The 12,591-nt window shown below is 51.1% G+C and overlaps 1 protein-coding gene across 2 annotated transcripts in view; it reads left to right on the forward strand.

The window, feature by feature from the left end:
• The first annotated feature begins 6,699 nt into the window (after positions 1 to 6,699).
• Positions 6,700 to 12,591, forward strand: part of Map4k4 (mitogen-activated protein kinase kinase kinase kinase 4) — an 84,458-nt gene continuing 78,566 nt past the window's right edge. For both annotated transcript variants that reach the window (XM_023717479.1, XM_023717480.1), the window contains exon 1: positions 6,700 to 6,718. The gene's annotated coding sequence lies outside the window, so the exon portion shown is untranslated. The remainder of the gene's footprint in view (positions 6,719 to 12,591) is intronic.

The following is a 12,591-nucleotide window of genomic DNA, read 5'->3' on the forward strand; positions in this document are numbered from 1 at the left end:
CCCAACTCTCAAAGTTAAGAGGGGGAAAGTTATTTTTAGCGTAGTTGGTGGAGGCTTCTGTCTGTGATTGTCTGGCCCCAAGGCAGGGCGGCATGGCAGAGGGGCATCACACAGGAGAAACAGTTCACAGCAGGCAGAAGGCAGCAAAGCAAGCCAGAGACAGGTCCCTTCCTGCCCTTACATCATAACCAGGCTACCGGGATTAGGGTGGTACCAAACCAGGGCCTGGATTGGCTGATTTACTAGTCATCCACCTTTAATCCCAGCATCACAGACTCTAGATACATCTACCTTTGAAAAAGCCCCCTCCCCCACCCTAAATGAGCAACTGCCTGAGGCCCTGGGGGGACATCTAAACACAGCCACAGCACCAAGTGACTCCCTCCAGGAGGCTCATGTGAATGGGTATGTGCCCCAGGGCACCAGCCCCTTTAATTTACTGCCATCTTCAGCCTGAGCAAAGCGAGTGAGAGCCGAAGCTGAAGCTGTTAGCACTCTGGCCCTAGGGTTCTTAGGAGCTGAGGTTCCAAGGCCGTGCCTGCTGGGCTCTTCTGTGGCGAGGCCTGGCCTGGCCTAACCTGGTGGTTGGCTGGGGCCCGGAGAGGCACAGGTAGAGAAGCAGTCGATTGGACACAGGCAGATCACCCCACTGCTGATTTAGGATTGTGCCTTTGGAAGGCCGGAGGAAGCCTCCTGGACTGTTAGCATCCAGTGGATCCCAGCTACTCTGATGCTCATGAACAGGTGGTGGAAGCCAGCCTCCCTCTGTCCCTCAAGGATGTGGGTAAGAATTTAGAAGTCTGATGAAGCAACCACTTTTGTTTTTCTTTTTTAAATTCTGCATTGAAATGCCAGGCTTACATCAGCTCTTGTGGCCCCTCTCTTCTTTAAAAAGAGGTTTTATGTACTTGTGATAGATTCCTAAAAATATAGTTAACCTGTTTCATTCTGTTGCAGCCTAGCGTCAGGCTCTCTGCTTGGGGAGCCCGGTGCGGCAGGGCTTCTGCACACAGGAGGAAGAATGCTGAGGGCCTGTGAGCTGTGGGGGCCTGGTCAGCACTGGCGGAAGGAGGGTCGTGTTGGTTCTGGGACAGGAAGGTTGGGCGCTTCTACAAGGCGCGTATGGACCCAAGGAGACTGGTGCCAGTGAACGTGCTTCTCTCTTTTCTGCTTGGTGGGCTTCGGGGCTGGAAGTACTATTCCTGACAATGGCGAAAGTGACAGCCAGTGCTTGCTGCAGTGGACCTGTGACGCTTGCCTCAGTAGCCAGCATAGAGCGAGGAGGCACAGGGAGCTGGTTGTTCAATTTGGGCTAAGTGTTCATAGAGTCCCAGAGCCTTACTTTTCTCTCCTCTTGGTGATGAGACAAAATACTCACCACCCAGCGTTAAAGGGGGAAGGTTATTTAGCTCAGTGTGTGGAAGTTTCAGTCCACATTGGCTGGCTCCAAAACAGGCTGATTGACACACGGCAGAAGGCAGCAGTGCATGGTGGTGGAAGATACCAAAAGCAGTGAGAGGAGGGGAGAGCCATCCTCTTGGTGTCCCTCTGTGCATGCAGGCTGCCTGCCCTAGGGCTGGGGCAGCACTCACACCTGTAATCCCAGCACTGGACCTTGAATCGGTCACGTACTCCAGATTCAGCCGCCTCCACAGAGCCTGCCACCCACGACTACGTTAGGCTTTGGGGGATCCAGACACAATCCGTTGCAGCCCCCCATTTTCCTTAGCAGCAATCTTTTTCTGTGAGCATGTCAGGCTACTCCATGCCCAGGGCTTAGTTGAGCTCTTCATAGACACTTGTCTCTCTCAGATGTGGGCTCCAAGGTGCCTTTCTTCCGTGCCACACCATAGTCCTCCTGCCAAAGGGGCAAACTCCCCACCTTGCACACCGTTCTCAGAAGCAGATTATACTCAAGAGAATGAGGTGAAGATAAGTCATTTCTAGCACTGTATTGCTCCACTTATAATGATGAGAAGCTTGGCATTAGAGGTTGAGACTTAGCAGGCAAGGTGGACGGCTGGCCCTCAGGGAGGTGTCACTCCCTGGGCTGGAGTGAGGAACACTGAGTTTCACCTTTTCTAGTTTACAAGTAAAAGTGAGAAAAGAAACAGGTGGAATTAATTTCAACAATAAGTTGTGTTTCTCTCATTATTGCTGTTCTGTTATCCTTCAGTATATCGTTTAGCAAATACTGCGCTGGGCAGCGCACACTTTGGTTTTGTGTGCAGTGCACATAGATAGCACAGTTCAGGTCTGTCACCTTCCAAATGCCCACAAATTTAGGAAGTTTGTTCTTCACTTTGTAAAATTGCTTTTCTTTCTGCCCACTAACTTCTAGACCTTTAAGGCGTGATTGAAATGTACAGTGAATGTTTAAATGTAGATGTTACCGTGAAAGAGACATTGCCATGAGTCCTCTGCAAGTGTTCCACTGCCTCTGAACGCGCTTTCTCCACATTCTTAGTGCTTCCAGAAGTAGCTCTGCAAGTCCTCTTTCCTGAGTGTTTTTATGAAGTGTGATCAAAAATAGAGTGAATACTGCTGCCGCGTGCTGTCCAACAGGGAGGCAGGCTCGTAGGAACAAGGCGCTCTGACCTTTTGCACCTCCCTGACCGGATCTGGCACCGGTGACTGACTCCTCCCAGAGCCGCGTTGACTGTGGAAGGGAAGTGCTGTGCGTTGCTTCAGGACATTGAGGCAGTCAGGATGGCGCAGCTGATGATGCTGACAGGGACTTCGAGACTGCTTCAGAGAGCAGTGAGAGCCCTAGGCTAGTGTGTTGCAGGTGTGTGTGGGGGATATTTTAAGGGAGATTAATGCTGATTATTATTACTGTAATAATTTAAAAATTTTCAGCTTTTGCCATATTTTTCAGTTACACCTTGTGGATGTGCAGAGCCTGCCCTTTGCTCAGTATTAAGGGATTCTGATGTCCCACAGGGAGAGGTCTGTGGGCGTCTCTGGCTGGAGGTGCAGAAGGAGAGGGTGGCACCTCCGGGAGGGCATTTCCAGGTGACCTCTTCCTTCCGTGGAAGTGGCCTGTCCACTTTGGGCCTCACCCGAGGACACAGGTTCACTAGAGAAGCCTGAGATTTCTAGTCTAGGGTGCTCATTGCCAAGGCGCGTAATGCTGAGGAAGGCAGCTGCTACGGAGAGGGCTGCCAGCTACTGTCATAGGTAAGCCAGACATTGGTCCCTTGGGTGTCACATGCTTTTTGGACAGCCTGGGCTTGGCAATCCAGGGAGGAGTGGGCAATGAGAGTTGAAGATGATAGGAGAGCAGGGCCGTGGCTTGGCTTTTTTACAGATCCTGGGTCAGGAATGATCCATATACCTTTGAGATTTTCATGAAGGAAGGAGTCTGGCCCCCTCACAAGGATAGGTATTTTAAGGGTGGAGTAATTAAAGACTGCTGCAGAGAAACACATATTCCCAGTGTGTAATTAGAGGCTACGGTACTGCAGGTGACCACAAATTAAAACAGCCCCCGTTTGACAGAAGACGATGCTGTGTTCCAGAACCATGTTTGTGTCTTTTACTTCCAAGGGTTTATTTTTTGGTCTAACCCTAATACAGATATTAGGAGAGTTGTCTGAGGACCAGATAAGCCAGTGGTCAGAGGAGCTCCCTGAAGTTGCTTCAGCACTGATTTTGCTGGTTTGACACCTGGAGTGGGCTTGATTAGTCTTGGCAGCAGCGCGGGAGCAGTGGGTGGCGCCCCAGCGAGTCCGGAGGTGGTGAGAAGTGGGGCAGTGGTTTGATCGTGCTGGTTCCCCTGAGAAGCAGAGGTGCTGCTCGGGTCTGAAGTGCGTGGGTGCAGCGGACATAGCGAGGTGTATTTTCTGTGTTGTTCAAAGGAGCCAGTGACAGCTGAGTTTTCATTGTGAGGCAGAGCTTCTGTGCATTTCTTGGGGCTTACAGAGAGTGTGCTGGGCTTTGTGTGCAGTACTAGGCCCTGCTTCTGGCTGAGGAGTAATACGAGTTTCTACATGAAGCTGTCCAGAGTCAGTCAGCACCCCCAGCAGGTTTCCGGGAGGGGCATGTGCTGTCGACAGGCGGTCAGACCCCAGGAAACAAGTGGCCTCTGCCTGCCCTTGTGGAGCAGCTGGTCTGTGAGCAAACACACAGGACAGGCAGCTCCTAGTCAGCAGCCACCTGCCAGCTGGGCAGGGAGCTGTGTGTGTGGGGTGGGGTGGGGGGGGACAGGAAGCTGGTTTCCTGAAGGCGGCGGTGGCTAGAGCCCTCACTGCAGAGCCTGCAGGTGTAGATGATGGGGACAGGTATTGGTGGTGGCAGCTTTCCCATGTGGGCTGTCCTCGTCATGTGCCTTGGCTTTGCCTGCATTTGAGTGTCTAAGGCACTGTTGAATGAGACTGTAGACGGGGTTCCCTGAGATGGGTCAGGAGAGTTGGGTGAAGCGGACTGGGAAGAGCTGGAGAGGAGAGTACGTGGAGGGAAAGCACATTTGTGACAACTCAGAGAGTCCCTTGAGCTTCATTCGCACTGGGGTCCTCCCTTTTTTTTTTTTTTTTTTTTTGTACTGGGAATCGGACTCAGGAGCTTGTGCTTGCCAGGCAGGCACTGTGCCATAGAGCTGTATTCCCGGCCTGGGCCTTGGATTCTTAACACTTCTGTGATAGTTTTTTTTGGGCACCCAGCGCAGCAGAGAAACAGGCAGAAGGAAAAAGGGAAAGGGGCTTTATCTTTGAGGCCACATAGAGAATGTGGGGAAGGTGAATTCTTTGGATTGGAACAAAGGGAGGCTGAGGCTTTTATGGCTTCTCGTCAGGGTGGAGTTTGGAGGGGATATTTAGATAGACCTGAGGAAGCTGATGGGGGTCTTCCCTGGGGCAGTGGGAAGGGTGAAAGGAAATGATATCCTGGGCTGAGTGGGAGAAGAAGGGAGGAGGTGGTCTTTTGTTTTAAGGGCTTCAGTCCTGTTAAGATGATCACCATGATGATTTAGCGATTTCTCCTAGGGCCAGAACCTGTCATTGTGGACGTCTTGACTGCAGTGTCCACTGTGGATCTTGTGTACCCTTACATTTCTTCTTATGCTGTACGTAGTTCACCTGTTGTGTCTTAGGGAACGAGCCAGGGCAGGTGTCAAATGCCTTACAGTTTTGTTGGGGCTTCCCAGCTGACCTCTGAGCAGTCCTGTCTTCACAGGGGTCTGTGGCAGGAGCCCGGTGAGTGTTCTCTGAGGGCCTGGAGAAGAGTGTTTTCTGAAGTGTGTGGGGGGAGGGCACTGGAGCCTGAGGCAAGAGGGCTGCCCCACGTAGGAGGCCAGCCTCGGCTGTACAGAGAGGCTCTGCCTCAAAAGAACCTAGAATAAACTAGTAAGTAAAATATATGGCTGTGGTGTTTCAGTTCCTGTTTGAATTTCTTGCTTTCTGTTGGACCCTTGTCTTGCTTCTAGGGTTGCTTAACCTTCCAGAGATGACATTAAAACTGAATGTCTTACGAGATGCGCAAGGACAGTGTGAGGTCACTGCCAGGTATTGTGAACCCGATCTGCAAATGAGAATTTCTGGAAGCCCAGTGAACAGTGGCACCAGCGCCTCCCGTGGCTTTGCAGCTTCACATTTCTTGGGCTGCGTTTGCAGGGCACCAATTTGTCTGTCTGTCCAGCAGTAGGTGCGCAACGGTTTCTGTCCTTATCTGAAAAGTGGCTGCTATCATTGGCCCACTCAGTGGTGCACAGTTGGCTGTGGGGAGCACCACTTCACGCATTGTCTGATGATCGCAGCAGACAAGCTCATAAACAGTGTTATGGCAGGAGACACTTGGCCTTCGGACTTCCAGGGCATGGGGGGAAAGCCTGTGGTCCTCAGAGCCGGCGCCTGCTCCAGTTCTTTCTCAGTGTGTTTGCCAGAGACGCTGCATTCCCACTGAGAAGAGGACAGTGGGGCCGTCCCAAGCCTCAGTGACCTGTCTGCACTCACACAGCCGGGAAGTGTGAGGCAGGAATTGAGGCGCCTGCTGCTGAACAGAGCCGGCATCCGTGTCAGTGCCTGCCCCTGTTCCCCGCCTGCTTGTGACATGCTGGTGGGCTCAGGAGCCGTTCCTGTTGCTACTGGTGCCAGGCTCTGGTTGCAGAGAGCAGTGTCAGCCTTACAGATGGAACTGTGGCCTGGGGGGGGGGGCAGATGCAGACTGCTGGACAATGCCACTCTGTTCTTGAGGCCGAGTAGATGGTGATGATGACAGTGGCCAGCATCTGGGCGTGTTCTGTGAGTGCCAGGATTGTGGAGTGTGCTTGGACACATGCTGACTTGCTTAATGCTTGAAGTCGACATGGTTGGGGCAGGTGCTGTTCAGATGTCCAGTTTGTGGATGATGAACAGTGTGCCTGAGCTTGCGCGGAGCTGGCCTGGGGCGGAGTGGTGGTCTCACCTCCTTGCTAAACCTGACCACCTTCCCAGATTGCCTTCGACTGAGACGGCAGGAGCACTTTTGCTTACTCCCGCCCTCTTCCCTCTTCATAATATCTGTCTTCAAAGAACATCTTCGTTTGATGTAAAAGCCTTGGAAATGTGCTGTTGGCATTTTGAACATAAACATTTTCATTATGTCAGCTGGAGGAGGGCTGGAGACGCATTCCGGGAGGACGCGGCTCGGTGGGGTCTGCAGCTGTGTTTCCTGAGGTCTGGAGAGGGAGGAATGACGTCAGCACATCCCAAGGCCCCAGCTGCATTGGCCTTTTCAGACACTGGTACAGGTTTCAGCAAGCATATGAACACTTGAGCCTTTCTGTGTCACCCTTCCTACACGCTTTGGTTCGCAAGTACCCGCTTCACTTTGAACTCAGCAGTACGGGACCCAGCAACATTTCCAAGCTGTAGTCTGGAGGAGCATGTATTTCATGCAGTATTCATTGTGATCACTGCCAGCAGGTAGGGGATTGTGCTGATCGCACTGGACTTAATCAGTACTGTCTGGAACGTTACACCTGTCCTTAGCAGCTACAGGTAGCTGTCTCGGCTTGAAAGCTCTGCCAGGTAGAAGCCTTTGCTCGTGCTGCTTCAGGTTTTCCCCCGGGTGTGGCCCAAGCTGCAGCCAGTTGTGGACCTGGAGTTTCTGTGGCTATTTCTGGTAAAGGGATGAGCAGCCCATGTTCTGCTTGGCTTTTTGTGAAGTGGAAACGCTCGGAGAAAGACACTGCTTTTATCCGTCAGTGTGAGTTGTCTGTCTGCACTGCCTTCACCTGTTCCTTCAAGGATAGAGAAGCTGCCTGTAGGGCCATCAACAGCAGTGTGTTCCTGGCCTGACTCAGGAACTGGTGGGGGCCCATCCTAGGAGCTGGCCCTTGAAAGATGAAGTTAACCCAGGGTAGTGGTGGCCAGCCTGGTTGATTGAAGTTTGCCTTAAACAGAGACTAAAACAAAGCCCCAGGACAGTGCAATGAGAGAACAGCCTGAGACACTTTATTAGTGCTGAAGGTGTCTTACTTAGGCCTCAGGGAAAATTAAAGGTGAACATTTGCCATCCAGGGCAACCTGGGGTAACCAGATACAGCCATTCTGGGTGTGGACAGTTGCTCCCTTTATAGTACATTAGCTAAGGCACTTTAATGTGGGGTGAGCATGAACGATGAAGGACGGAGTCTCGTGTATTCTGGGCTAAGATTCTGAAAGGTTATCTTATGTACTTCCTAGGAAAGCCCTTTGTAATGCAGACTCTGAATTAGGTGTCCATGGGGTGATGTATAGCTTCCTGCGCCTGGTCACTGCGGGGAGGCAAGCAGGTCTTCCGAGCTTGTGTTTCCCACCCGAGGCCATCTAGTCCCTTACTCCGGACTCAAGAGGAGGTCTTCTGGGGAAAGAGTCTATTCCAGCTAGTCCTGTAGCCTGAGATGCTCCTGAAGGGACAGCAATTCTAGAAAACAGTACTTTAACCTTGCCTCTGGTGCATTAAAGCTTCCAGTCTCTTTCTGCGGTTCTGTTCCTTTCTCTTCCCTCTCCTGTCCCTCGCGTCCTGTCTGTTCAATGCACATGCACTTGCTCTGCAGGATTCTGGGTCTGGCCAGGCACGTGTGTGTGTTTCCTGCCTGTCTTTGGGCAGTCACTTTTACTATGTCCTTGTGCATGCAGGAAACTGCACACTGTAGCCTCAATTCTTGTGTACAGATTTTTCTCCTTCGCCTCTTTACTGGTCAGTCTTCGGGACGCCGTCTGCTGCAGTTGCCCAGCTTAGGAGTTTTCCACGTGCATTTCTTCTGCCTCCCCTTCTCTTTCTGAGGTTTCTTTCTTTCTTTTTTTCTTTTCTTTTTGTATTTTATCAAAGGGTCTACAGGGTGTTCAGGGTCTCATTACTAGATCGGACTTGTATTGATCCTCCTGTTTTACAGCCTCCCAAGAGCTGGAATTACAGGCATGCACCACCACGCCCAGTCTCAATTGCTGTCTCAGTGTGCCCCTGGGGTGGGGCCAGCACAGCAGGCCTGGGGATTGAACCCCTGGCCTTTGTGCTTGCTTGCAAGTGCTTTAATCCACTGAGCTATTTGTCTGGCCCTCTGAGGTTTATTTCTAATGCAGACTCTCCGTAAGACTATGTTTTTGAGGGAGATTTTTGAATTAATGAAATTTTTTGAATTAAAGAGGAAATAAAGGACCAAATTGAGTACTTGAACTTAGGTGGTGAGTCTCTGCATTGTCATAGCAGGTGCGAAGGAGGTGCTTGGGGCATGTTCCTATGTTACATCCCGCTTTTGTAGCAGGAAACAGGTGTTGAAATACAGTTCAGCCTTTCTTGTGGGAAGGATGTACAGCCTTGCGAGCACAAGAGTGTGCAGAGCACGCTTCTGGGCCTGTCTTTGTGGTTGCCCAGGCGGGTGAAGCCAGTCCGAGGAGCACTGCTTTTCTCCTTGCCCTGTGTGAAGTTGACCTAGGCGTGTGCCTTTGTGTGCCCAGCACTCGGCGCCTGGCTGCATGGGTACAGACTGGCCTGCCCGCTCTCTGGGCCTGAGGGGTGTGTGTCTTGGCTTTTGTATGTCTAGGTTCTCTGTCTCTTGCAGGTCTTGCAGGCTGTTTATGGCTTGGTGGCAGTGGAATGAGGAAAGGCAGATTCTTCGTGTGGTGCAGGTTTGAAGTACACTCAGAGCCGTGATTTTGACCAGAAAGGTTACAGGCAGAATCCTGGCCAGCTCATCTCGGCATCTCTGAGCTAGCTGTGTTTAGGACTTAGTGCGGACGCAGGGATCTTGGTGAGGCTGCACCTCACACCCTCGTGTGAGGTTTTAGTATTCCAGCTGCTCAAAGCTAAGCTGAGAGGGCGCTGGAAGCCCAGCAGATGCCACCCAGCAGATGCTGCCAGCCCAGCCCGTTCCTTGGGTGCGGCTGGAAAAGGTCCAGTTGGCACGGGCGGCACACACACAGACACGGTGTCCAGCCTGGCCATCTTAGCCTTGGTGCCCCTGAGCGCCAGGGTGGCCTCTGTGCCCTAGGCACAAGTTACCCTTTTCTGTCGTGAAAAGTTTTTTCCTGTGCATTCACTTGGGCTTGTGTCAGTACTGCCAATGTTTATTTTAAAAAAGTTTTATATTTTACTTTATAATATTTACTGAAGGATTTTAATTAAGGTAGTATAAGTAGACATTAATAAAGAAATATTTTAAAAGTACTTTTCTTTCTGTTTATTTCACACTGAGGACAGGGTTTGTGGGACAACCTAGGTCTCATTCAGTTCTGGAGAGCTTCTGAAAAGTACCCCTTCCCATCTCAGCAAATAAGCAAATTCTTTAGTGAGCAGATGAGAGCTGTACAAAGGTGACCTGTAGTTTGCAAATGGTAAAAATCGAGCCTTGGTTAGGGGAGTCCCCTGAGCTCACAGACCACTGGGTGGGCATTGAAGGCCTGAATGCAGCAAGGGTTTTCCTCCCGGTAATTCGGACATCATAATACCTGTAGGAAGGCAAGACTTGTTAGTGGTCTGCCTGCTGGTGATGGGTCTAGTCATGACACCTCTTTGTGGGCGGAAGTTTGATAAATCAGAGATATCTCCATGTCATACTTAATGGTGCAAATGCTACTTTGTATCTTTCATTTGAAAAGGGCTAAAGGAGCACTGTCAGCTGTGCTTTATCATGTGCATCCGTGTATTTGTGTTGAGCAAAGGCAGTGAAGCACACTGCGACACCGAGCCTGTGGGCCTCCCAGCCATTCTGGGAAGCTTAACCCCGATGGTCAACCCGCAGCTTTCCCTTGGATGCTTTTCCTGTTAGGGGGAAGCATGTGATCTGAAGAAAGGAAGGAGGGAGGGAGGGAGGGAGGGAGGGAAGGAGGGAAGGAGGGAATGAGGAAAGGAAAGAAGGAAGGAAGGAAGGAAGGAAGGAAGGAAGGAAGAAAAGAAAGAAAGAAAGAAAGAAAGAAAGAAAGAAAGAAAGAAAGAAAGAAAATACTTGAGAAGTTTGTTGGAGGTCAGGACTGCAGGCGGTGGGAATAATCACACTCCCCGCAGTGTGCTTTCTTAGAGCTAATCAGAGATCTCTTGGGTGCTGAACACAACAGAGCACAGTTGCCCTTTATTTTAGGATTCTTGCTTCGGTTTTCCAGAGACTATAAAAAGCGCATTGGGTTGGGCTAGGCCTCTGTCTGTGGACAAAGCTCGCTGCCTTTCCTTTTCCTTAGGCATTTTTCTCCTAGAAAGAGCTCTTATCTATTTTCCTTTTCTTAAAGGATCCTGTCTTGCATGACACCACCTCGTTGGCATTTCCTCTGAGTTTGTGAATTTCCTAAAGGACAGGGAGGAGAATTGCTTGTGAAGGAGCTGAAATGAGAGAAAATTAAGGGAGCCCTTTTCCAACTCTTCTTTTTGCTGAAGTTGACTGTATTTTACTTAAGTCTTTTGAAGTATTTCCATGTTCTCATAGCTTAGGTTCTGAAGTGGGCTTCCAGAGTTACTGAGACATTTGTATGGAAGCCAGTTGAGCTGCCATTGAAAGTGGCAAGATAGAGGTCAAACGCTGTATTCTGTAATGATGCCGCATTTTGGTTGTTGTTTAAAGCTGAGTATTTTAAAATGTTGACAGATAAAAAGGACAGACTTTTAATCTTTGTAATTGCAAGCTCTCTGGGAACAAAACAAAATGGCAGTAATGATGAGAGTGTTCACACTTTCGTGAACTTGCTGTCCAAGTTAATGGTACTCCTGGCAGTGTGGTTTCCTGTTCATTTGGTTTTGGTGCTAACAGACATTAAGCTTGAAGGTTCGCTGTTACCACGTCTGTCCTTTCTTTTATGATTGTGTGGATTGTTTGGTGCTCACTTAGCTTTCCATGTAAGCGGCTGGGCTTGGCCACCTGGGATCCTTGATCTGGCCTCGTGCTAGGCAGTTGGATACAGAGTGGTCAGGCCTTGACTCCAGGATGTTCACTGGTGGACAGGAGGGTGGCACTCAGGAGGATGCGGGGCCCGAACCATCAGCCATCTCTGCCCCCAGCTCCAAGCTCACGCAGCACTGGGCCCGAGGTCAGCGGCTGAGGTTGGATTATGGGGCCACGGGGCCTCTCAGACCAGATCTGAAGGTGAGCTCAGACAACTTACCTACCCTTTCCCAGTTTGTGTATCTAGAAAAACAGCAGTTGTTTCAGGGTTTGAAAGTACTTGGCTGAGAGGGGGTACCTTCAGGGGCAGCATCCTGTCTTGGTGTTGTGTCCTGGTCAGGACCTCGGCAGCAGGGACTGTTCAGTGCTTGTGACCTTTCCAGTGACTTGTGTGAGATTTGACTGGGTTTGGAAGTGTGTGTCCACTTTCGGTGAGGCCTCCTCTGAAGGCCTGGTGGTGGTGACCTGAGGCACGCGAGCCAGAGCAGGCTGTCTGCATTGTCGAAAGCTCCTGAAGTACAGCACCAGTGCTCTAGAGGAGCTCTTCACTAAGAGGGCAGCACCCAACAAGTTGCCACACTGTAGCAAGATGCTTTTCATCATGGTGACTGGTCCAGGTGACGTAGGCAGTGTTGCCCCTCCTCCCTGTCCCTCTGGGCAGTGCAGTGACTTGAATTCCTGGGGCTTTCAAAGGAGCGCTTGTGAATAGCAGCCCTGTCTCTCCAGGGCCCTCTACCCCATTCAGCCCGGAGCACAGAAGTACTTTTGATACCATCTGCTGAGTTGTCAGCTCTTGTGGAGGTAAAACGGCTAAAGTGGCACAGGGGGGATTATTAGGGGCATGGCCGCCTAAATGGGACCTCTTTAACAAAAGTCTGGCAGCAGGCGCCATTTCCTCACTCTAGATTGCCGGGAAGGAAGACCCCAAGCGTGTGTTGCACAAAGCCGCTCTGTTGTCTCTGGGCTAGCAGAGGGCTCCAAGGCTCTGACTGGGTAGAACCCTTCTCCTCAGCTTCTGGCGCTGGGCCTCCCTGGGTGGGTGTCACTGGGCCTGAGAGGAAGGGACTGTGGAGGAGTCTTCCTCCGCTTTCTGCTGGCTCCCAGCAGCTGCTCCGAGGGGGCTGCTGGCTGGTGTTTATGGTAGAGTGTAAGTGGCCAGCCTTGGGGCCGAAGTTGCAACTGATTAGCCTTGCACAGGTCACAGCTGTGAGGTCAGAGCCAGCTAGAGGCAGGGGTTTCTCTCAGCCTTGCTCAGCCCTGAGGAG

This window comes from Octodon degus, unplaced genomic scaffold (genome assembly GCF_000260255.1).
Source record: "Octodon degus isolate 3935 unplaced genomic scaffold, OctDeg1.0 scaffold00052, whole genome shotgun sequence".
Classification (NCBI taxonomy): domain Eukaryota; kingdom Metazoa; phylum Chordata; class Mammalia; order Rodentia; family Octodontidae; genus Octodon; species Octodon degus.